At 45.8% G+C, this 25312-nt stretch overlaps 1 protein-coding gene across 1 annotated transcript in view; it reads right to left on the bottom strand.

Annotated features, from left to right (window-relative positions):
* LOC147724942 (uncharacterized) overlaps positions 1–22791 on the bottom strand; it is a 57171-nt gene extending 34380 nt beyond the window's left edge. The window contains exon 1 of the mRNA XM_086966440.1: positions 22669–22791. The gene's annotated coding sequence lies outside the window, so the exon portion shown is untranslated. The remainder of the gene's footprint in view (positions 1–22668) is intronic.
* Positions 22792–25312: the final 2521 nt, after the last annotated feature.

Here is a 25312-nt window from a genome sequence, read left to right on the forward strand (position 1 = left end):
CCTCATGATGTCTGTGATGACTGGATGTTGCGTGAATCTTCTAGAATTGAGAATAGAAAAAGGATTTTTGATGCAAGGAATTCTGTAAAAGTCACACCTGTTAAAGTGGGCGATTGGGTACTTATTAAGAATCCCTGCAAAAACAATAAGGCCCTTTCTGCTACCTTTAAGAAGCCTATTCGTGTCATCAAAGTTTTTAAGAACGCCATCAAAACTGCAGATCATCGAGTTTGGAATTTGAACAGGGTGGTGGTGGTTAGTAATGATCTTGTGGAGGCTTCTTGCAGTCGTCATTGTCAAACTCCTAGAGATGAACCTTCCTCACTTCTTCGCAAGTCTGCAAGGGTTTCTCATTCTCCTGAGTATTTAAAAGACTACGTGACTGTGTGATTATGCTTTAATGATAACTCGTTTTTCTTCGTAATTTTGTTCTTGTTGTTAGAAGGGAGATGTGTGGCATCGTGGTTCTGTGTGCCTGTGCTTCATGACATAGCTGCGCTGATGTCATGAGGCACTGGAATCTCATCTGGAATGTTATGCTTTGTTCACCAGGCAGTTACTATCCTACTTTGATGCTGGCTGGATGTTCACCTGTGGATGGGATCTTTATTCTAAATAAACCACTACTTATGACCCTCAATTTGTGGATCCTTATTTTACAAACAGTCCAGCCCGAACTGCCAAACCAGGTCCTCCCTGGACCGGAAACAAGCATCCTGTGACCGGTTTCAGGGCATCACCCTTCATCAGCCAGGCTAGCTTGAATCCAGTGGTGTAGTGAGCACGGGACCCACGTCTGGGCATACCCTTCCCACTTAGGGCGACATATGCACAAGAAACAATTGACTTTTTGCATTTTAAATTGGGCCCCAGTGTTATAGTGTGTAACACATCGTGCATTACACAATCTGTCTGGTTACTGATCCTTTATATTTGTGAGGGGAAAGTCTTTATATATTGTCTTTATATTACATGCGATTTTCTTCACACATGTATCCGGAGGAAGAAGTCATTTCAGATTTACCACATCACATTTCACGCTTCTTCGATAGTTTATAAGGTATTCTTACATTCTCTTCCTGCTGGTGATTAATCTGGTGTGTGTGTGTAAATTCCTGTTTATTACCGCACACGTTTTTAGAGGAGAGTATCCTGGGATATAGTTCACCCTTTACATTTACTCAAATGTTGGTGTGTGCCTTTTTAGTTGTGTCAATTGTGCGCACTTACACTGTTTTAATTCTGACACTTACAATGTTATATTCTATGATACACACTACGTTTTGTAAAAATGGCCTCAGGCAATGTAAGGAATATTTCACTACTCAACCATTTTTAGCGGCGTCTGCAGAATCCACATGGAAATGGGAAGTATGGCGAATGTATTTTATAAACTATATCTCTACTTTCGAGAAGGATGAGAATCTAACGGCTGAAAAGAAAAAGAAAATACTCCTACATTGTTTGGGTCCTCAATGTTAGGGGAAAAAACACAGTCCTGAAGGGCAAGGAGACGAAATTTCTAAGGAGACTTAACCATATTGGGATAAAACAAAAGGCCAAGAAGACCTTTTTTAATGCTGTAGTAGATTTAGACAATTACTTTAAACCCACTGTGTGCGTCGAGGTAGACCGTTACAAATTATTTCACAGGAAGCAAGGGAAGGAAGAGCCCATTTGGGATTTTGTGGCGACTTTAAAAAATTTGGCGCTCAAATGTCGTTTTGGTGTTCTACATGATTGACTCATCCGTGACCAAGTTGTAGTGCATGTGGCCAATCTCATCATACATGATAACCTGTGGGCAAAGGGGGAGTCTTCTCTTCAGGATCTTGAGAGCAGCGAGGACTGGTACATGTGCAAAAGCTGTGCTTTCTAAAGGGAACATTAAAAAGAGGATAATTCTATTCTTTGGTTGCGAAAATAGAAAATACCCAAATGCGGTGGATCCTTTGGGAAGAGATTTCTGGATAAGTTAGACAGTGAGATGAAATCCATCCTTGAAACCCGTAGAAAATGCTAAAGATGTAGAAGTGGCAACCACTTGGCTGATGATAAAAAAATGCCTAGCATGCAAGCAGAAATTTTCTAATTGTGGCATCATAAGGCATTTTTCAAGGTTTGCCAGAGGAAATCTAGAAACTCAGTTAAGATTGTACATCCAGATGTTGAGTTACAATCCAGTTCTTTGGATGAACCAGAGCAAAACATGTGCCTTGAACACAACTGATATTCTGTGTGTGGATAGAAAGAAAAGGATGCCTATGTGTGAAATGTCTATTGGGGCTGTGGATGTTTCTATCATGGCTGACTCAGGTTCACCATACACAATTGTAAATGAAGATGTTTGGAATGACAGGTTTGTTCCTGTGGCAGGAGTGAATTTAGAACAGCCAGACATTTCACCCAAGACATTTACAGGTGAGCCAATCAACATATTTGGATATAAGAAGCTATTTGAATTTATCACCCGACAAGCTTATAGCAAATTGTATAGTTCCATCTCTGGGCCAACTGTACTGGGTTGGATGGATCAAGGGACACTGGGCATAACACTTGACCCTAACAGCCCTGAATTGGTTTTGCTACAACAATCGGAAGATGAATTTGTGATTAATATTTTTAAGAAAGTACCCAAACGTTTTTTCTGGGAAAATAGGAAGACTCAAGGGATTCCGACACAAAATACAGTCGCATCCTGAGGCTGAACCGTTTTTACATATAGTCAGAAGCATAAGCATACCCTTTTCTGCACCGGAAGATGTAGAGAAAGAACTAAAGAAATTACATGAACCTGGTATTATTTAGCAAGTTGATTAATCAAAGTCAGTGGCATCCTTAGTGGTAGCCAGACGGGTGAACAACAAATGAAGATTAGGCATAGATCTCAAAGATCTCAACAACAAAAAATCTTGGTTGATCAGTTTCCTCAGCATAAAACTAGCAAAATGCTGATATTGTCCAAGGGTAGAAATGTTTTACTACGATTTAACAGCTGCATACCATCAAGTTCCCCTGCACCCTGATAGCAAAAGCGTCACTACTTTTGAGACTTTATTCGGCTGCTTTAGCGCAAAAGAGTACCTTTTGGTTTAGCCTCTGTGTTGGCCGTGTTCCAGAGACTTAAGTATATGATTTTTAATAGTGTCAAGAAACTTGCTATTTTTCGAAGATGATATTCTGGTACTGGGTAGAACCAGAGAGGAACCTGATCTCAAACTCATGCAAGTACATAGAATTCAAGAAAAAAAAAGGATTGACCGGAAAATTCAGCAAGTGTAAGTTTGCAGAGGTACAATTCATTTATCCTGGGCATGAGGTCACTGGGGAGGATATCAGACCTAAAAAAACGTTTTCTCTACAAAAATGTATGAGTTGAGACAACTACTTAAGTTGAAAAACAAATATGAGTTGTCTAAACGGTGTGAGGAAACATTCCTGTCCATTAAGTCAGGCATTTGTAATGCTTCGCCCTTGACAGGGTTTTGACCCTGCCCTGCACAGCGTTTTCGCCACATATGCCATTAGCAAAGGCTTTAGGCGGTACTATCGCAGAAGAATGTGGAGGTGCAGAAAAAACAAGTGCATTTACTTCTCGTTTGTTAACCCCCAGAGTAGAGAAATACTCCATCACAGAGCGAGAAGCACTTGCTTGTGTCTTGGACATGGAACACTTCAGGCAGTATATTTGGGGGGAAAGAGTCACCCTATACATCGATCATAAACCACTCGCAAAGGTTTTGAGCACAAAAGGTTTATACAATGCATCACCATTGCAGCTCTAATATGCGATATATGCCTGGAGTGAAGAATGTAGTATCAGATTTTTTTATGCCATTAGCCTCAAGAGAGGTGTGTGAGTTGGATGTATTTTACGTTGATAACAACATCATGGGTGAAATACAGCTACTACTGATGAAGATTGGTTGAACGTTCAAAACATGGAAAAAAATGTGTTGAGGTTGGCAAAAGAATCACTGAAGGGTGGCCAAAAACATGTACATGTGACATTTGCGAAATTTTGGAAGTTGAGGCATGAATTGTCTTTGGAGGGAGTGTTATTTATGAGAAACAGGAGGGTAGCCCCTAAGATCTAACATTTTGGAAATTGCATTGAAGAACATATGGGCGTAGGTAAAACTAAGGGCAGAGTGAAACGTTTTTTGGACTGGTGGCCTAGTCTAGATTTAGAAACTGAAAGTGAGGAATTGCATCCAAGTGATGATTCTGATATGACTCACACCACTCTTAGGCCACCTTTACACACCACCTTTACATCCCATAAGCAGCCCAAGCATGCCTTTGGGAAAGAATTGGAATCAATGTCACTGGTCCTGTGTTGGAAAACGGGGAACAGAAAACTTTATAGTGGTTGTTGACCATTTAAACAAGTAGCCAGAGATAGAAATTGTTCTTAAAGTTGATGTGGGGAACAAGGTATTCTTAAAATAAGGGTTATCCAAATGTATCATAAGTGACAATAGTCTATATTCTCTATTATTTTTTAGTATTGCTTCCTTCTTTATCTTTTGTTCTCATGATCCATATACATTTACATCACTTATCAGAACTAAGACCAGGGCATTAAGTGAGCTGGGACTTACCGGTGCTGAGCGCCAGCAGTTTTTTAGCAGGGGCCTCGAAACTGGTCTCTATCTGGCTCTGTTTTGTGCCCTGGCACAGGCGGTCCGTTTTTTCCTGGACAGTAGTGACAGCAGGCACATCGATGTGTGCTGCTCACACTGCTCACTTCTCACTAGTAAAGACGGTATGGCATAACGTCATGCCAGGTGAGCAATGTAGGGGAAGGGGAATCCTTTAAAGAGAGTCATTTTCTTTCTGGATTATGTTTATGTGATTTTGTTTTTTGAAAACCTTTATTGAAGTATGCCAAATATTACATGTGTAGGCACCACAACCACAGGGGCCGACCGCAAACGTAGCAAATGAAGCTAGGGAACATGTACATAAACACGATCAATTAAAAGCAGCAAGATAGATACCACATGTGATCATGGGCGCCCCACAGCAGAAGAATATACGAGGTTTTCAGTTTTTTAAAGTTACTTAGAAGTGGTGTCGGCCGCAGTAGCAATGGCGTCCCCCCAAAGAATAAAATGAAGAAGAGATGGGCGGGGGGGGGGACGTACCCCACAGTTCGAACAGAATCAGGTGATGAACCATACAGCTAACAGAACAATAAGGTCGCTGAGGCAAACCCAGTGCAAAAGTCGATATAACCGTAAGCGACATAGCAGAGCATCATCCCAGAAACTCACCCCCTTGTGACAGAGAGGCGTAGGCGAGTATAGATGCCAGACAGAGAAAGGAGTGGAATAAAAAGGAAACAGCCAACCCCACTGTAGAGGTGGAGAACCCTCCCAAAAGACAGAAAGAAAAGAGAGAAAGGGACCGTAGAACAAAACAAACTAAAATAACAAACCCCCCCCACGCCCACCACTCTGCACACCTGTAATGGCTACAGCCTACCCCACTAACAGCGTGCCTGTCGCCCAGGAACTGCCCCAAAGAAGGGAAAAAGGAAAGAAAGGAAAGCGGAGGAGGAGAATAACAAACATATTCCCGGCCACCTATACCCTCCACCATTAGCAACCTCCCCAAAGCATATTAGCAATCTATTAAATCAAGGATAAAGCGTCCAAATGGGGAAGTCAACAACAATAAACCCACCCGAGACCCCGTGAAGTGCATAGTAAATCCCGGCAAGGAGCCTGAAACCAGCAACCCCAGAAGTCAAAGTCAGCCCTGGCAAGTTCGGTTCTTCATGGAAATACCCAAGAGACAACAATTACTAGCAGGCAAAACTTTCCGGTCCAGTCAACCGATGGTAATGGATCAGAGTCAGAATACAGGATGAATTCAGCCCTGGCCTGTGCGAATCCGCGTAAAGCCCCATGTCCTCCGAACCATGACAGTCCTGAGGTAGTCGACGCGTTCATGGAAGTTCGAGCCAGCAAACTCAGAACAAAGATCGGGCACAAAATGGCGACATCCACAGATCCGACCGGGAAAGATGAAAGTGAAAGGCAGACCCTGCCAATAATCACTGAAGAACTGTACTTGGCAACCAGTACCACCCGCGGCGATGTTCCGCCGGGCATGGATCATACAGGGGAAATTAAAAACCATTTTGGGCGCGGCATGAACGGGGCCAAGAGCATCCGAATGGGTCAAAGTAAGCTGTCGTACGGAAACCCCAGAATGGCGGGTCAAATCATCCACCGGTACCATAGTATACTGGTCACGTATCTCAGCAGCGTCATCCGGTCTCGAACAAATATTATCCAGCCTTCTAGCGAGTCGGTCATACGCGGCGGTGAATTGGGAATGGAGCGTCTCAATGGCGGCCATTATGGATCGCAACAACGGTGCGCTCCCGTCCCCTCCATCTCCCAGGGTCAAGAGGCGAAGCAGGACACAAGCCCAGGACTCACCTCCAAGGCTCTAGGCACACACCAAGCCAATAACAACCGCGGGCGCTCTCCCAATTGACAAACTCGACACCAGCGCAGGTCACGGGGAACAGCCCCTCGACCCCGTCTCCCCCAGCAGAGTCTCCGGGCGGGTGTCCCCGGACCGCAACTCAGGATGATCGCCGTACGTCATGATGAGATATCTGCAGCGCCAGCTGATGACTGGATTACGAAGCAAAGTTACAAAAGTCCGAGTTCGGGAGACCGGACGAAACCCCGGTACCACAGCCGCTGTTGATCGATCTCAGCTCGGATGGGCTAAAAATCGAGGTCCCGGCGGCAGCCCTGGAGTAGACCCAGCTTAAAACTCGACAGAACTCCGCCATCCAAGTAGGTAGAAAAACCGGGATTACACCAACGGTATCAGGCAATCTTCATACACACGGGAATCCGGTATAGGTAAAGGATAATTAGCAGGATATACGAGCCGTCGACAGAGCCGGGAGCTTACGCGGCCATCTTGGTCCGTGGCATAGCTCCTCCTCTATGCGATTTTTATAGCGCGCAACTACCTGGGAGTGTCTCGGCGTTCAGAATACAGAACCATCGCTGTGGCAGAAATTATAATGAAAAAAACTAGGTTTTTAGTTTTTTCCTGAAGCTGATGAGCGTGGGGGCGGTTTTGATGTAGAGGGGTAGTGTGTTCCATAGTTTGGCTGTGGAGATCGAGAAACATCTGTCACCCCAATTGGCCCTTTTTGTACGTGGGACTTTAAGCAGATGAGCTGAAGACGAACGTAGTGTTCTTGAATGTTCAAGCGGGCAGAGGGCATTTTTAAGAAACTGTGGGCCTGAGTTGTTGATGGCTTTGTATGCAATGCATAGTGCCTTAAATTTTATCCGGCTCCTGACTGGGAGCCAGTGCAGCTGTCGAATGTAAGGGGAAATGGATGTGAACTTGGGGATGCTTAGTAAGATTCTGGCTGAGGCATTTTGGACTAGCTGCAATCTGTTAAGGACTTTTTCCTGGGTATTCAGAAGAAGGGCATTGCAGTAATCTGTTCTAGAAAAGACCAAAGTGCTGATTAGGGTTTTGCCAGCTGACGAGGGGAGGTATGGTATCAGTTTTTTGATCTTTTTCAGGATGTAAAAGGATGAGGAGACCACGGAGTTGACATGTTGATGGAAAGTCATTTTATTGTCGAATACGACTCCAAGGTTACGAACCTTAGTAACAGGTTGAGGTGGAGCTCCCATCTCTGGTGGCCACCATTGGGGGGACCAGATTGGTTCCAGTTTCCCGAATGTCATCACCTCTGTTTTCTCTTTTTGAAACTCAGGAGCAGCAACACTGTTGTGGTGTCACCAGGGCTTTAAGTGGAAGCTTTTTCAATATTGGATGACGAGGGCTGTTGGCGTAATAAAGAGATGAATAAGTGGAAGCTGCCTATAGCATATTTACATGAAATCGATATACACAAAAAAATGAACATATACTTGATAAGTAATATGACGTCTGTCCGTCCGGACAGGATTTATTTTTCAATATGTGCAGAGATAAAAAAGTGTTTTCTAAGAGAAAATGTCAAGCGGGCACAGCCGTGACCCTTAACATGCAAGACAGAACAACAAAGAGACAATTTTAGACAAGGCAGGCAAATAAGTCTGCGTACTATTACTTCAGTAGGGCAGACATTAGGTATCAGAAAAACTCCATTGCACGTGAAAGTGACATATAGAAATTTTTGCATATGGGTTTTACAGGTCGACGACGTTTCGATGCCTATACAAATGAAGGCATCATCATCAGGACAAGGGTTGACCTTATTGCTGTCTTGAACATAAGCAGTTTTAAAAGCCTTTCCATTACATTTACTTTATATACATATTCACAATAGGAGGAAAAAGTGGGAAGAAACAAAAAATAAAACAAGTATTAGGCATGTATCAAAAGATCCCTTTTCTTTAAGTTTTTGGTATTTAACCTGTGACATGTGGGTGGATATTAAAACCGTCATAGGTTTATCGGCGCAGTGACTATAGTGGTGTTGTCGACATAGTGACATGGCAATTGGTGGGAGCAGGTGTGCATTATAACTGAAGTTGGCCTGGTTGAATTATTTCTTACGGTCTAACATTGTAGGCGCAGCTAGTTGTGTCCCTGGGACTCGGCAGTGAAAGTGCACGCATAGTAAAGCACGGCGAAAGTGGAGTCCGTGATTTTTCATAGGATGCGTTCATGCTGTGCGGTCGAGCGATGTCCATAATGATTTTGGCATAGTGACAGTGAAGGTGCATGGCTCGTCGTGCACGGCGATAATGATTCGTGCCTACGTAATAGAAAGTTCAATGGAGGCTGTACACGGTTTTAATTTTTTGTTTCTTCCCACTTTTTCATTCTATTGTGAATATGTATATAAAGTAAATGTAATGGAAAGGCTTTTAAAACTGCTTCTGTTCAAGACAACAATAAGGTCAACCCTTGTCCTGATGATGATGCCTTCATTTTTATAGGCATCGAAACGTCGTCGACCTGTAAAACCCATATGCAAAAATTTCTATATATCACTTTCACGTGCAATGGAGTTTTTCTGATACCTAATGTCTGCCCTACTGAAGTAATAGTACGCAGACTTATTTGCCTGCCTTGTCTAAAATTGTCTCTTTGTTGTTCTGTCTTGCATGTTAAGGGTCACGGCTGTGCCCGCTTGACATTTTCTCTTAGAAAACACTTTTTTATCTCTGCTCATATTGAAAAATAAATCCTGTCCGGACGGACAGAAGTCATATTACTTATCAAGTATATGTTCATTTTTTTGTGTATATCGATTTCATATAGGGACCACTGTTCTCTGTAAAAACGTAATGCCCAAGGTCCCTATACTATACCATAAGGGTTCCCTTGTTCTGTTTAAACGTATAACATATTTACAGCCTATGGTTCAGATGGCATATGGGCCGGCACATGTTGGAGCTTCAGCAATAACGAAATAGCTTACGCAAGTTTGGGAGGATCCAGAAATTACCAGCACAGCAAAAAGAATAGTACAGTCTTGTTTGATCTGTTGGCAGTACAATCCTGGAAAAGGGACACAAACTCCTACAGGAGGATTTGCTACACCAACCGCACCTTTTCAAGTTTTGCAAATGGATTATATCCAACTTGAACGTTGCAATAACTTGAAGTATGTTCTAGCAGTGGTATGTGCCTTCAGTAAATGGTTAGAGGCATTCCCTACAAAGGATAACACGGCTCTCACCACAGTAAAGGTGCTTTTTAAGGAATTCTTCCTTACATTTGGTGTTTGTAAACTTTTGTGGAGTGACGACGGACCTCATTTTATTGGGCAAGTTGTTGAGTATGTTCTGAAAGGATTAGGGATCAAACAGAAGTTCCATGTAGTCTTCCACCCACAATCAGCAGGATTAGTGGAGTGGTATAACGCTACGTTGAAATTGAAATTAGCGAAAATACTGGCTTCCCCGTCTTTGAAATGGCCTGATGCGTTACCCTTGGCATTGTTGTCCATTAGATCGGTGCCACATTCGCGATCTGGGCTTACACCATATGAGGTGGTATTTGGGAGACCGATAAACATTTGGGAAGTTCCTAAACCACGCCCCATACATGATGTACCTTGTGTTCTGATGAATGACTATTTAGCACAGTTGACTGATAGTTTGATGTCTATTCATCAACAGGTTCGAGAAGCTCTTCCTGACAGATCTACTGGTTAGGCCAATGAACTCTGGCCCGGTAACTACGTGATGGTCAAAAGTTTCTAGAGGTAGAACAGCTTGGAGCCGACGTGGCGAGGACCGGAGCAAGTGCTCCTAGCCACGAGGACAGCGGTTCGAATGACGAACAGAAAAAACTGGATCCATATCACTCGCTGCAAGCGAGTGTCGCCTACCTTGGTTGAACCTGCTGTGCTGACCGACCATCGAGAGATTCTGGAAACGGATAAAGGCCACGCTATCCCACCTGACGAATCTGAGGAAGTCTTTCCCGACCACACGAGCCCTGGAGTATCCCGGTACCAACTGAGACAGAGGAAAGAACCTGCATTGTTGAAAAAGACTGGTTGAGATACCGTCCTGGGTTTGTGAAAGGCGCTGATGTGGCAAGGAGGGGGATCAGTCCTACATAGTGACACCAGACTTGACCCTCGGTGAAGAAACCAACGGCTGCCCAGGACATTAGAGCTCCAACAATTGATTCAAAGACGAAGTGATCATGTCTGCAGGGAGATCAACTTTTTCTAAGATCTGTAATAAATAGACCATTTGTGCTGTAGGATTTAGTGTTGCTATGGTGGCTGTAGCAGTGACAACCTGGTTTGTTAAGAAAGTAGCTCCTGCTCGACAGCTTCTGATCGCCACTACTCCAGTACCAGTTGAACATCATTACTTTACGCTTCCATATCATGAGCAAAAGCATTGACAATCCTAAATAAACAATATGTTTATTCAGATGTTGCATCACACTCCCAATGCCACAAATACTACCAACTGTTGGGTGTGTGGGATGAAACCTGCTTACCAGAAGAAGGGAGGAACACCCTTTTTTTTCCTCTTCCTTTCTTCCATAATGGTTCTTGCCAAGCCTGGTTTGCGCTTTTAATTGCTTCTGGAAAGGCGGCAGTAGGACGGATTAAGTATCATCTCAATAAAGTGCGTTATCCAGATGACGATGGTAATCGGCAAGCTGAAGGGACTAAATGGGAACGGGAGGAGTATCGACCTGAGAATATTTCTACGTTTTCCCAAATATGAGCACTATCAAGAACAATGGACCATTTTTGATTTCTGTTACTAGAGCTAAAGCAGACTTGTGTATAAGTAGTGTTGGGAGAATTCCAGTGGGGATAAGTGAGTGTACTGTAGTTCTGACTATTGAAGGTGCCAATAACAGCAGTTTCATAGCCTCACATAATACATACTTTGTCTGTGGAAACAAGGGATATTACCAGCTACCAGTTGGATGGTCTGGAATATGCTATGTGTCCCTTCTGTTGCCCCCTGTGTTTCTGGCACCTGCATCATATCATAAGGACTTCAAATTGTATAACGGAGGGGAGGAGCTTAGCGGGCATCCAAGATGGTCGCGTGAGCACAGAGCTCCCCGGACCCTCGCCGCTTCTCGCAATTTATCCTGAGGGTATCCTGATTTCTCGGACAGCTCTTCGAAGATGAACCCTAGCTGAGTCCATACCTCTTTGCAGAATCGAAATTGGACATCGACGACCGAAGTCTTGGCACTTTGAACCTTTTTGGCCCACCTGGAGGCTGTGCCGGGGTCTTGGCTACTTGCGGATCCGGGACGGAGTTGAACAACAACGGCAGTGTGATCTCCTTGGTGGTCGTATTTCTACTTTCGGTTTTGTTCCCGGATCTCTGCGTGGTCTGTTTGAGAGACCTTTTCGCCCGGGCTGGGACCAGCCCGGCCTCTACTTGTGTCTGCACTGTCTCCACATCTCATCTCTCGTTTGAACTACATCGCGCCTTTTTTGTGTCCCACGAGCCTGCTCTTGTGGTCCTGCTGGTACTCTGACAGTCGGCGGCCATTTCACCAGGTCGTGTGGGCCCCTCCGGGGACCAGTTTCCAGTATGGCGGGCAGGGGTGATGCTGAGAAGCGGAAGACGAAAACGTCTCTTCGTGGTGGACCAGTCCAGACAAACGTTATGGACCAGTACACCCAAGCCAAAGGCTCCCCTGGGTCTTCCAGGCGAACCCCGGATGACGCCCGAGACGACCCTTCCGCTCCTGCTGAGTTGTCCCTGCAGGACATTATGGGCGCCATCACCGGCATGAGGGAAACTATCGGCCAGCAATACGAAGCCCTGGCTAGTAAAATCGACACGGTCGCTGTGGATGTCACCTTGATCCGGGCCGACCTGTCCAAAACGAATGAAAAGGTTAAATCACTCAATTTGAAGACCTCCAGCCTCACAGCTGATGTGGCGGAACTCCAAACGGAACTTGGGAATTTAAAATCTGTGAATGACCAAATGTCCCATCGGCTGGAGGACTATGAGAACAGGGCAAGACGCAACAACATCCGCGTCATTGGGGTCCCGGAAAACCCCGAGACTCACTCTGTGGATCTCCTGATCGAGGATCTGATCCTCACCCATTTGCCCCCACTGGCTTGAGTAAATTCTTCGCGGTTGAGCGGGCACACAGAGTTCCGGGCGGAAAACCCAAGCCGGGCGCCCCTCCGAGGCCTATTATTGCGAGACTTTTTCACTTTAGGGGCCGTGATACGATTTTGCAGGCATCGAGAGTGCATGGCCCGGTGAAATTTGAAAACTCCTCGATTAACTTTTTCACTGATGTTACACAACTTGTGCAAAGACAACGGATGGGCTTTCTGGGAGTGAAGCGTCGTCTTCGGGACCTGGGCCTTAAGTACGCCATGCTTTTCCCTACCAGGCTTCGTGTGGAATATCTGGAACGGACTTATTTTTTTGATCGACCAGACAGTGTGAGCGATTGGTTGGATTCCCTGCCGGTCCGAGGCGATCGTACGGAGCACCCTAGCGGTGCCGAGGGTGGTGAGCCTACACATAAGTGACTCTTCGGGCCCTGATCTCTGAACATTGGACTTTCCTCAGCTGGGTACCATCTTTCTGTTTATGTTGCCCTGTAGTAGTCCACATTTGGGTGGTGGGTGGGAACGGGCCTCTTTCCTCCCCGGGGTCTTTTTGTAGAATGGGGTTGTTAGGGCGACAGGCACACTGCATTTTGGGGGGGTCTTTTAGTCCTCTGCAGGGGTGCAGGGAGGGGGGAGTTGAAACGGGTTCCAGTCGGGGGGGGGGGGGAGGGGTTGTGTTAGTGTTTTTCTTGCTCAAGGCGGTGTATTGGTTCTTTCTCTGATCCTGATGTCTTGCTCTTCATGGTGAACCCCATGCAACATGTTTGGGAATGGGGGATAGTGGGCTGAAAATTATTTCTTGGAATGTCAATGGTTTGGGTGATCGTAAAAAACGGGGTGTTGTTTTGCAATATTTACGACGTTTGTCCCCTGATGCGGTACTCCTGCAGGAGACGCACCTAGTTGGCAATGTGTGTCACGCGATGAATAGGTGGGGTTACAGATTGGTTGCACATTCCGGATTCACTACTGGTTCTAGGGGCGTGGGTATTCTTGTCCGGTCTTCCCTCCCTCTTGAGATCGGCAATGTTACTTTTGACGACAGGGGGGCGCTACATCGCCCTCACTGGTAGGTGGGAGGGTAAGACTCTTTCTTTGGTTTTTGTTTATGTGCCCCCAGGCCTCCACTTTTTCTGACATGGATCAGTTGCTGCTGGGACTTCCCGATGGTCTCCTCCTTGTGGGCGGGGACTTCAATTCGGTACTTTCCGGTGACATGGATCGTCACCCCCCCAGGGACCTTTCCGCGTGTCAATCATGGTTAGGTGGGTTACTGGACACCTTTGGTCTGGTGGATGCCTAGAGGCTGATGCATCCCACGCTACCTTTCACTCTGATGCTCACAGGAGTCTCTCCAGGCTAGACTACTTTCTAATGCCCGCTGTCCAGTCCACACACATCGGGGAAATCTGCCACTTGGCCAGGGTTATTTCAGATCACTCTCCTGTTTTGCTTCTTTTTGACATGGGTTTACATACAGCGGGACGGGTCGCCCCTATCAACCCCTGACACCTGCGCAACCCCAAGACCCGCGCCAGCCTCACAAAGTCACTTGATCACTACTTCCTGGAGAATGAGGGGTCTGTCTTGTCCTCGGTGTCCCTATGGGAAGCCTTTAAAGCTGTTATTCGCGGACATGCCCTATCGTTAATAGCAGAGACCAAGAAAGCTAGGGAAGGGGAGGTCGAGAATCTGGAGGCTGACATATTGGGCTTAGAAGAAGACCTGGATACGGGTGTCACCCGGGATAAACTCCACGCCCTTAGCTTGAAACAGTTTGATTTTAAATCCCTTGTGACAGAGGCTGCCAAATCGATTTACAGAGAACAACAGGGTAGAGTGTACGACGCTGGTGACAAGGCGGGTAAGCTGATTGCCTGGCTTGATAAGAAGGAGAGAGCGAATCGTGTGGTCCCTATGGTTCTGAATTCTGATGGTGTGGAGGTGACTGACCCTGGTGAGATTGTGGAATGTTTTGCTGACTATTTTCGTGTGGTCTACTCCCCGGTGTCCGACAGGGATGACTATCGTTTTCTGTTGAGGGATATTACACTACCCTGCCTGTCCGAAGAAGATCGGGAGAGTATGGAGGCATCGTTGTCGGTTGATGAGATAGCGACTGCCATTCGTTCCCTCCGTTCCGGCAAAGCTATGGGGCCGAATGGCCTGCCCATTGAATTGTATAAACTTCGCCCGGACAAGATCGCACCGTACCTCCGTGACATGTTCACGGAATCGCGTGACCTTGGCTACCTTCCAGTGGATCAGCGCCTGGCCACTATAGTGGTAATTCCCAAAGAGGGTAAACCTCGTGACCGTTGTGCCTCATACAGGCCTATCTCTCTACTAAACGCAGAGCCCAAAATTCTCGCGAAGGTTATTGCCAACCGCCTCCTCACTGTTATTTGTGACCTGATCCATCCGGATCAGTCCGGCTTTATCCCGCACCGGAACACTGCTCTAAATCTGCGTCCCCTTCATGGCGTTCTAGCGAGGGCGGAGCTTCTGTCCGAACCGGCCATTTTGGCTTCATTAGACGCCACGATGGCCTTTGATACGATAGAGTGGCAGTATCTCTGGGCTACTCTTGAAAAGTTTGGCTTCGGTGCGGGATTCATTAGTTGGGTGAGGTTACTGTATGCTGACCCACTGGCTCGGGTGGTCGTTAACGGTAGAGTCTCCCAGTCCTTCGCTCTTGAGAGGGGTACTAGACAGGGGTGTCCGCTGTCCCCCCTGCTCTTTGCCCTCGCCCTGGAACCGCTCGCTGCCTAGCTCCGATGGGAACCCTTGATAAAGGGCATCCGTTGGACCCCCGACTTTAAAGATCGGGTGTCGTTGTATGCAGACGACATTCTTTTGTACCTTACCTCCCCCCGTAAGTCCCTCAACGTCCTCTTTGACGTCCTAATTTCCTCTGGCAAGAACTCCGGGTTGATTATCAACTGGTCTAAGTCCTGCGTCTATGTTATCTCTGGTGGTCTTCCTCCCCTACCGACCAGATTTCCTATTCAGGTTTCCCACTCTGGCTTTAAATATTTAGGGGTTTACATATCATTGGACTCGGCTGCTCGTTACGAGCGTAATCTCCTTCCCCCCTTGCGGCGCTTGAAGCGTGACGTGGATCGTTGGCGCAGACTGCTGTTGTCCACACTTGGTCGAGCGGCGTTGTTTAAAATGATGTCCCTACCTCGATTTCTCTATACACTCCAGAATTCCATTGATATTATTCCTGCGCGCTACTTTCGGGAGGTTGAGGGGCTCCAGAGGAGACTTGTTTGGGACGGCTGAGCGCGCATTGCCCTCTCGAAACTGACCCTCCCCTGGTACGATGGGGGTATCGCTCTCCCGGACATCAGGAGGTACTATTGGGCCTCCCAGCTGTCTGCCATTAATCATGCCACATACGCTCCCGGGCCGAATCCAGCATACGCTATGGATAAATACTTGTTGCCCGGTGGCGACTTTACCAGAGCACTCTACTCTCGGACGGCGGGGAGGAACTATACGGGACCCACTAAAATTGCAGTGCGTGTGTGGCGGGAAGCAAATGTGGCTATGGGATGGAATGATCGACTGACGCAAGCGACCCCTTTGTTTGCCTCGGAACGATTGGGGTGTCTCTGGGCGACGAAAGGGTTTGAAAACTGGGATATGATCAGACTTAGCAGAGTGGGTGATCTTTGGGTGAAGGGTGCGGTGAAAACGTTTGCGGAGCTTCGGAGTGAATATGAATTGAGTGAGTGGGAGTTGTTCAGATATGCACAGGTGCGTCATGCTTTACTGTCGGTCTTCACGGCCCGTACGGTTGTCCCTGCGTCTTCCCCACTTGAGGATCGTATACTTGACGGTCATCTGCCCGATAGTACGATTTCCTTGATCTATAAAAAGTTGATTAATAATCGGGCAAATCTCCTTGTGCGTCTCAGGGAGACCTGGGCTGGAGACGGACTGGAATTGGACGACAAAGACTGGCAGTCTGCTCTGTCCTCCCCTAAAGAGGTTGCCATCCCGGCCCGTCTCCGCCTTGTCCAGCTTAAAATTCTTCACCGCGTGTATGTAACTGGTCCTCGTTTGGTTGCCATGGGTTTCTCGTCGGATGGGTTGTGTAGGCGAGGTTGTGGAATGAGTGCCACCTTTCTTCACATCCTCTGGGAGTGCCATGAGGTCGCTACGTATTGGCGCCGTGTGCATGCTGGGAAGGAGCGCGTCACTGGGGTCGCTCTGTTGCCTGAGGCTCAACGATGTTTGTTGAACGTGTGGGAGCCGAATGATTACAACGCTGCACAGACTCGGTGGACGGCTCTTGGGAACATGATTGCCAAAAGGGACATCGCACAGCTCTGGGGTTCCCGGCGGCCTCCCACCGTGTCGAAGTGGAAGGAGAACATGGACTGGTGCATGTTCAGGGAGAAGACGGTATACTTGGCTAGGGGCAAGCCTGGTGCGTGGAGTAACATTTGGGGCCAATGGAATGCATACCGGGGGGACATCTGCACTCCCCCCCTTGTGGACATCCCAGACACTTCTCTGTCCCCCTGACCTCTGAGGTTCCTAGATATCATATTCCTTGTTTGAATGTCCTGACCTCCCCACAACCTTCCCCCAAGCTGTTTATCAAACGTTCTCCTGATTTTCTGTCCGTTATGGTAGGTCCCCAGGGTCTGAGCTTGACTTAATTTATCATGCTTTGCGCCTCGAGTTGTTTGTTCCTTTTGTTTATCATTGTTTCTTTTATTAAAAATAAAAATTGTGCATCCTGCATAGATCCTGTGTTGCCGAACGTGTATCCTGTACTTCTACTGGACCTACCCGGGGTCAGCTGCTGTTTTACTGATTGCCTATTTATTTGATGACTACTAGCGGCCGGCCTCCGGGTTGTAGCCCATATTTGTAATTTTTCTGTTTTGCACAATAAAGTTAAAAAAAATAATAATAATAAAAAAAAATTGTATAACGATATCTCTAAGAAAAGATATAAGAGGACAACAAGCACTGATGAGGTGGACCAGCCTGGCACCACCTTACAACAATACGTTGATTTTAATTTGGGCTTGTTTTTCTTTGTGGGTGCTGCATTAAATAGTAGAAAGATAAGACGATTGACTTGTGTAGTAGAAGCTGTTACCAATCAGACAGCTATGGCACTTGGGAACATTACAGAAGATCTGTAAGTTGCGAGGATTGTAGCACTCCAAAATCGTATGGTTTTAGATGTGGTTCTGGCTGATCGAGGTGGTGCATGTCGCATCATCGGTAGTAGTTGCTGTGTCTACATTCCTGACCACTCACCTTCAGTGTTTGATGCAATCTCTAAACTGCATAAGATTACTGCTGAAATTCACCCAGAGACTGGCACCTGGACTTTTGCTAGTTGGTTTTGGACACTCTTTGCCACTTGGGGCTGGAATCTATTGACCATACTATGCGTAATACTCATGATGTTATTTACATGCTGTGTATGTATACAATGTGGCCTAATGCTTTGCTCCGTCTGCATTACTGCCTGTACTCCTGCCAAGCGAAACGTTGCAGAAATTCGAGTCCAATGGATGCTGAATACAGAGGTTAATGACATGATGAATATAGATGAACAAGATGTGAACCTAGTTACCACAAATAAATAAATGTCTTCAGCTAATGCTAAAAGGGTAGTCGTTGTAAATTGGCAGCGATCAGGGTTAGCATTTAGCTGAAGCCATCTTGTTTTCGGCAGTCATCTTGTCTGCCAAGTGCTCACCATGTGCTCTGTCCTACATTGCTGTTGTTTACTCCTGCACTATGCTTATAGACAAACTATATTTAGGCTCTGCTACTCTGCACATGGCAAGAAAAAAACTGTGACTGTCCATACACCTGTTCTAGTTTGTAAATGTCAGGTTATTCTTACCAGAGTCAGCAAACTGCTAGATCCTCCCTAATGCTGGCTGTGCATTTCTGTATGACCTTTTATGTATGTAACCCTTTTCTTCTGTACTTGTACCACCTTCTTTTGAGCCCCTGTGTGGGTATAAAAGGACCATGCTCCTTCTGTTCAGTGTGCTACTTCATACACTACCGAAGGGTGTTGTGTGAATATATTCACACAACAATGTATTCCAGTTTCTGTGCCAACTTCTATCCTATTGGTCTGAGGACTTGTGCAGAGAAGGGCGAACCCCTAGCACTGGTAGGCCTAGCTGAGGCTCACCCCGACACACAGACATATATATTAATTCTAGATTGCGGGAACATTGCCAGGATATCGAATGAATTCATATATCGGATACTCAAAGACATTTTGCATGTAAATTTCTCAAGCGAAGTTATGCAGATACAGAAGAAATTTATGATTCACGAAAATAAAAACTGTAAAGTGAGATTGTGGATCAAGCACTCATGCTTTAACATTAACTATATACTAATGAGTGATCAACCTTTAATAACAGGATTACAAATTGAATATTATCACACAGATTTCCAATTGAGGGTGATATTTTAAGCGCTTGCCGGGACGGAAGTACAACGGGTGTGGAGATAGGCTGTTTAATTAAGAAACTTACTACCGATGTGTATAGTTCAGGATCATATTAGACAGAATTTATGAACTGAATATGATTGTTTTACTTTTTTAGGTGCTAACAAGCTTCATTCAAGGAAGACAGGTATACGTGCACCTTTTCTGTGCCAGTGGTATTTGGAGCACCTTGTTACACTTTGAGGGATTATTTGTTGGCCCACTGAGTGTGTGTGATTGGTCACACATTGGTAAGACTAGAAATATGGATATACTGCCCCACGTCCCACTTCACCTCACCTCACCGTAATCCCTTTGTTGAGAATTGTAATATGAGAAGAAAATACAGGATTATATATACTATAAATATGCAGAGCCAAGTCTTTGTGGGTCTTGGCTTAGAAGCTATTGGGATTCTTTTACACAGTGCACCATATACTATGTACTTATAAGGAGGTTTTTGGTTTCCACAAGACATGTGTGTACAGTGTGTTGTGTTCTTTCAAACACAACAACCAGATCAATATTATTTTCCAGCCCTGAGAAGTCGCTGGGAATACCCTAGATGACGAAATACGTGTTGGGTGGCTTGACAGCAAAGGAAGAAAATAAAGACAAAGAGAATAAAAAAAGATATGTGTCATAAATGTTGATTAGATATTCATATAATTCAACTAAGTGTGTGCTCGAGTTGGGAATTGATCTTTAAAAATGTATTGCACAAGAATGATATCACACATAAAACTACCTCTCTACTATCCTGCTGGTAATGGTGCTGTAGAGAGATTTAACTGTGTAATCAAAGGGATTATCCAACTGGCCAGCAACAATGAGCTGGAGTGGAGGAAAGAGTTGCCTCGCACTATTTGGGCCTACAGAATCACTCCATGCAACTCTACAGGGTACAGCCCTATTAAGTTGATGGAGGGAGGACAATGTGGGGTGGATGACGACAGCCAAAAGTTGTCTGATCATCAGAAGATATTAAGCAAGAGTTGAAGCGAGCAGAGAATATGTTAAAAAAATCATTATGACATTAAGCATAAAAGGAACCTTGTGCACACTGCAGTGGGTGACTGAGCTAGAGTTGAGAAGCAGTATGTTGAAAAAGGGGCAAAGTCATTTTTCGCACCTATTTATTGAAAAAGTCCACCGTAACTTTGTACTATTGAATGACGGAAAGATCTGGTATCTCTCTTCCATCTCTCTGTGTAAGGGGAGAGGGGGTGTATGCCCAAATGGATAACACACAACAAGTACCCATTCCTTCAAGGAACACGTTTGATTGGTTAACTGATGGTGATGAGTGTGAACAAATGCATAGCCAGCTTACTAATCCGTCTGGGTTGGATGCATGTGAGAAAAGCTTAAACGATTCAACTATCAGGGAGGAAAATTCAGAAGTAACAAACAGTGAGCATGTTCTGTAGAGTTGTTCTAAGAACAAAAAAGTTGGGCGATTATATTAGTGTTTAAAGGTGCAGAACTCTAATGCACTACTCTCCCTCCATAGACCCAAGTCATTCTCGGCCCCTGCCAAAAACCTTTAACTTATTCAGCTCAATAACACAGCAACTGAACAGAATGGAGTGGAAAATTAACTCTTTAGCTGCCAATTTCCTATACTTACAACAAGACCTTCTCAACAGGACCAAGCCACTGTGCTCCCTCTCCCAGGGTAGAATTGCTCCTACACCCCTCAATACCTCTCCCAGGGGCCCACAGAGCACACTTCGACCCTCCAGTCCGTCAGCGAGTCAAGCACTTCGACCCACTCGGAACCGCCAACCCTTTTTGGTACCGAAACCTGATGAGATCAACGACTCTTATTATTGGCACAAACAGAATCCCTAAAACTGTCCACTCGCCTAGACCTCCTGCTCAATACTCCTCTATCCACCTAACTCCCCCCATCATCGAGGCTCCTGCCCTCGCTCTTGCATGTTTCTAATCTGCAGATCAGCAGTACAACACACCACAGACATTGCTAAAGCTCTACTTGCAAAAGAAACTGACATCGCTTTCCTCACAGAATCCTGGCGCAATGTCCACTCAACCCCCATTCTTGACATTCTCACCCCTCCAGGGTACAACATAATCAGACAAGACAGGCGGGATAAAACTAGGGGGGGACTAGCCATCATTCACAAAGCTGGAATACTGATTACCAAACTTAAACCTGCAGAATACCTATCGTTTGAATACCTGGGTGTCGAACTCACTGCCAAGCGCACCTCACCCATCAAATTATACACCATCTACCATCCTCCTGGAGAGCGAACCCTTTTCCCCGAAGAACCAACAAACCTAATAACACGTTTCTCCATAACAGACACAAAAGACGTGTTCCTGGGTGACCTCAATATCCACTGGAACAACCCACAAGACTCCACTGTCCAGAACCTATTCAACCTACTTGAAATATACAACCTCAAACAACTCTGCAATAAACCAACTCACATCAAAGGTGCAACACTGGATGCGATCATTACCTACAATGAACTGGTCTCTCTGAGAGTGATTTCTTCCATTGACTGGCCCGACATCCACCTCATTCTGTTCAATACTGACGAACTTGTCAACCACCGAAAAATCAAAAAAGTCCCTTTACCCGAACTTGAATGCAACTTCCTTCTGTTTTTTACAGTGTGTATGTAAAGCACTCTGATACCTACGGGTCAAGCTAGCGCTATATAAAACCTTTAAAATAAATAAACTTGTAGCGTGGAGTTTTATGTAATTTCAATCCTTTAGAACATATATATTTGAACGTACGTAATACTTGGCAGACTTATGGTGCAGTGTTTTTATAATAAATTATAGTATTTATGCATAGTAGAACATAGTACTGTTTACAGTGTAATGCATTTACATTTTACAGTAGAGTATTATATTTCACATATTTACATTACTATAGCTGTACAGTCGTGTGTGTGTTAAATGGAGGGAGGGGTGTTGTGATGTCATTTATATCACTTACTAGGGGTGTCCCTCCCAGGGCAACGTACTGTGAGTCAACATCCTGCGAGATGGATTCAGAGGAGTCAGGGTATTAAAGAATGTTTGGGAGGGTGATTGGTGCAGCATTCAAGGAAGGGTGCAGTCACTATTGTACATGATGATTTGTGTCAGGTCACTGTTGTACATAGTGATTTGTGTCAGGGTTTTTACTTTGCAATAAAAGTACTCCTTCTTCCAAGGCCTGCGTCCAGAAGAGGCATTGCACAGAGCAGCTCTTGAGAAGAGCGGAGGCTGGAAGGGGGTCAATGGAGCACGGAGGTCACAAAAGGATGAGAGGAGGACCGAGGCTGGAAAGGGCTTTGAAAGCACCACTGAGACCGGGTAGGGTCGTGGGGCGCGGGAGGGACGAGTCTGCGGGGGGGGGGGGGCAGGGGCGGTCACTGAGGATGTATAGGGGGGTCAGGAAGTCGGACCCTGGTGCGGGCAGTTTATACAGGGGTGAGAGTAGCCCCAGGGCTACAGAGGCCTCGGAGCACCCCTAAAGGTGTTGTGGGGTGGGGGGCGAAACCTCCACAGGGGGGGGAAGGGTGACAATTGTAAAATACGAGCAGATATTACTAACCAAAACCGGCGGCGGCGAAATTCGTTTTCAGCTCTCCCCCGGGCCGTGAATCTGAAGAGAAACAGAGTGATGGACGCAGAAACGAAATGCGCTGTTTCCAAATGACAGTGATTATCCCATCCTAAGATGGAGGCGGGCTCGACTGAAACTGGTTACTCTTCAGCGGCGGCCATCTTGACATGGCACAGGTCACGCAAGAAGGAGAGGCCGACGAGGCAAACTCAGTCACTACCATCCTTTCCGTTACCATTAGCTCTTGCTTCGGTCTTTTAAATCACCGATAGATTGTTTTGCAGACGTTAATGCAGGCTTCGTTCACCTCTGCTATTTGGTGGGTTACCTAATGAGTTCAGTACCCTACAACTTATGCCTGCATTTCTTAGATCCTTTTTTCGTTCCACACATTCTGAACGACACAACCGCCAAGTCAAAACAAATATTCCAAAATGTGTTAAATGAACAAAACAAGCATTTGCAATGCAATAGGTCTCGCAGTTGTTAAAGTTTGAGCCATTGGAATTATAAATGGCCTTTTATTTATGTGGTGGTTTTTAAAACGTAAATAAACGGCATTGTCAATTACAATGCCAATAGGTTAAACGCTCGCAAATGCGAGACCTATTGCATTGCAAATGCTTGTTTATCTTCAAAGAGCAGCACAGTCCTCCTAATTACAGCAAAGGCACCACAGGTCTAACTTGAAGTATTACAACGAATATATTGAAAAAATAGACTGCGACGAGCTGCCATGAAGAAAAGAAAGTTGCTGTTCGGCCAAATCTATTTTTTCAGTATTGCAAGCTTTTAGTAAGCAGTGGCTGCTTACAATAATCTAACAATATTGAAAAATCAACTTTGGAGAGCTGCACCTTTCTTTTAATTGGCACGGCTCTCTGTAGCTGACTCCTCCTCCTCCCCGTTCCTCCTCTCTTTCACTGCAACAGGAAGCAATACAATAGGTCTTGCACCTTTTAACCTATTGGCATTGTAAATGACAATGCTTTGTATTTATCTGTTTTAAAAACAAACACATAAATAAAATGCATTGCCATTTACAATGACAATACCTTAAACTCTCGCAAATGCGAGACCTATTGCATTGCAAATGCTTGTTATTGTTGGAGGGCCATGCAGCAATTTGCTGACGGCCTTCCCACTTTAGATTTAAAACCACTTTGACACTTTCCCATCCTTCTCATATAGGCAAATAAAAAACATGGCGCCTGCGCCACGTGCATACAAAATGTCCCTGGACACGTCACCCAGGCCTTTTTTTTGCTGCTCGCGTAATTTCGATGCTGTACTGACGTTAGCAGGGCCTATGGGACTCAAAGCTAAGCCTTTGGCTTTGCCAAGGCTTGCTATCTGCCTTGCTTGCTCCTCCCAGTTAGCGCGCTAAGCGCTCCAGCTTGCAGCCAATGAGGAGCTTGTATCAACAAAGCGCCGTGATACCAGACTAATGCTACAAGCACAACAAACAAATGCCATTAATATCATGACGTGTTCAGGGGGTTGCCATGGTTTCCTTCCATTGAGTCCACGCGGACTCACGCACCTGATAACAATGATGTGTAACAGATGAGCCCAGGACTGGAAGCGCGGCATCCTGATGCGGTGAAGTAGGTGGCACACCTGTACCGCATAAACTGTGTCACATAGTAACACCGCCTGCTACACAACGAACGTCACACACCGAACTGCCCTTTGCAGCTTACGTCATACTCTTTCATAAAAGACCAGTGACTAGTGCGTCATCTTATCCGCCGTGGAGGAACGAAAGGTCGGGTATAAAATTAAAATAATAATAATAAGACGTGTTTATTGTTGGTAGTTGTAGGAGAGTAGGGTCTGCAATCCTATGATCACCCAGATTTTTTGCTTTTGTTTCACTGGTTTACGACTTTCTCTGGCTGTGGGCCTGCCAATTAGACCCACAGCCTAGCTGTTCTCTCGCTAAATTGACATGTGTACCTTAGGTGCATTACCCAATTGGACTGGGCCACCTTGTCAGACCCTGTAACTCAGGGCATCGGTGTACCCAGGGCCTACCAGGGGCTGAAGCATGTATTATGTCACCCCTGGATGGCCATCTAAATCTGACACAACTGGCTGCGCGACAGCTGGGGCAAGGTGGCGTACTCGCCCTTTGCTTTAGATATAGTATCCCTATATCTAACCCTAAAATGGACACCCGAATTCCTATCAGTCACTCCTATAGCAGGCCTTGACAATCCTGAAGGCAGAGTGCGTGGAATCGTGTGAATTGGGCTCTGGCACGAGCCGAGCCCGGTTGCAGCTTGCGGAACCAAGACCCAATGGCTGTTCCATGATAACGCGTACCATATCGATAACTTCGGTATCGCGTTATCAAGACATGTCAAGTAAGTTGTCATACGAATCGGGATGATGACCCCTCACCAATGCTGGCGACGAGGTTATCATTCAGCCCTTCTAGAGGGACACGACATGTACGTAACTGTGAACCCCGGTTAAAGTTAACTGAAGCCTCAGCTCCACAAAATGGACGCTGCCACCACAGACACGACCTCCTGCTGCTGGGAGTCCTTCCAGCGAGGAGAGCTTGGACAAAGGGTTTCCTGTCCGGGGCGGTGTTCGCACCATCCCAGACAGGGATTTGTGCATC

The sequence above is a fragment of the Lissotriton vulgaris genome, chromosome 4_1 (genome assembly GCF_964263255.1).
Source record: "Lissotriton vulgaris chromosome 4_1, aLisVul1.2, whole genome shotgun sequence".
NCBI lineage: Eukaryota > Metazoa > Chordata > Amphibia > Caudata > Salamandridae > Lissotriton > Lissotriton vulgaris.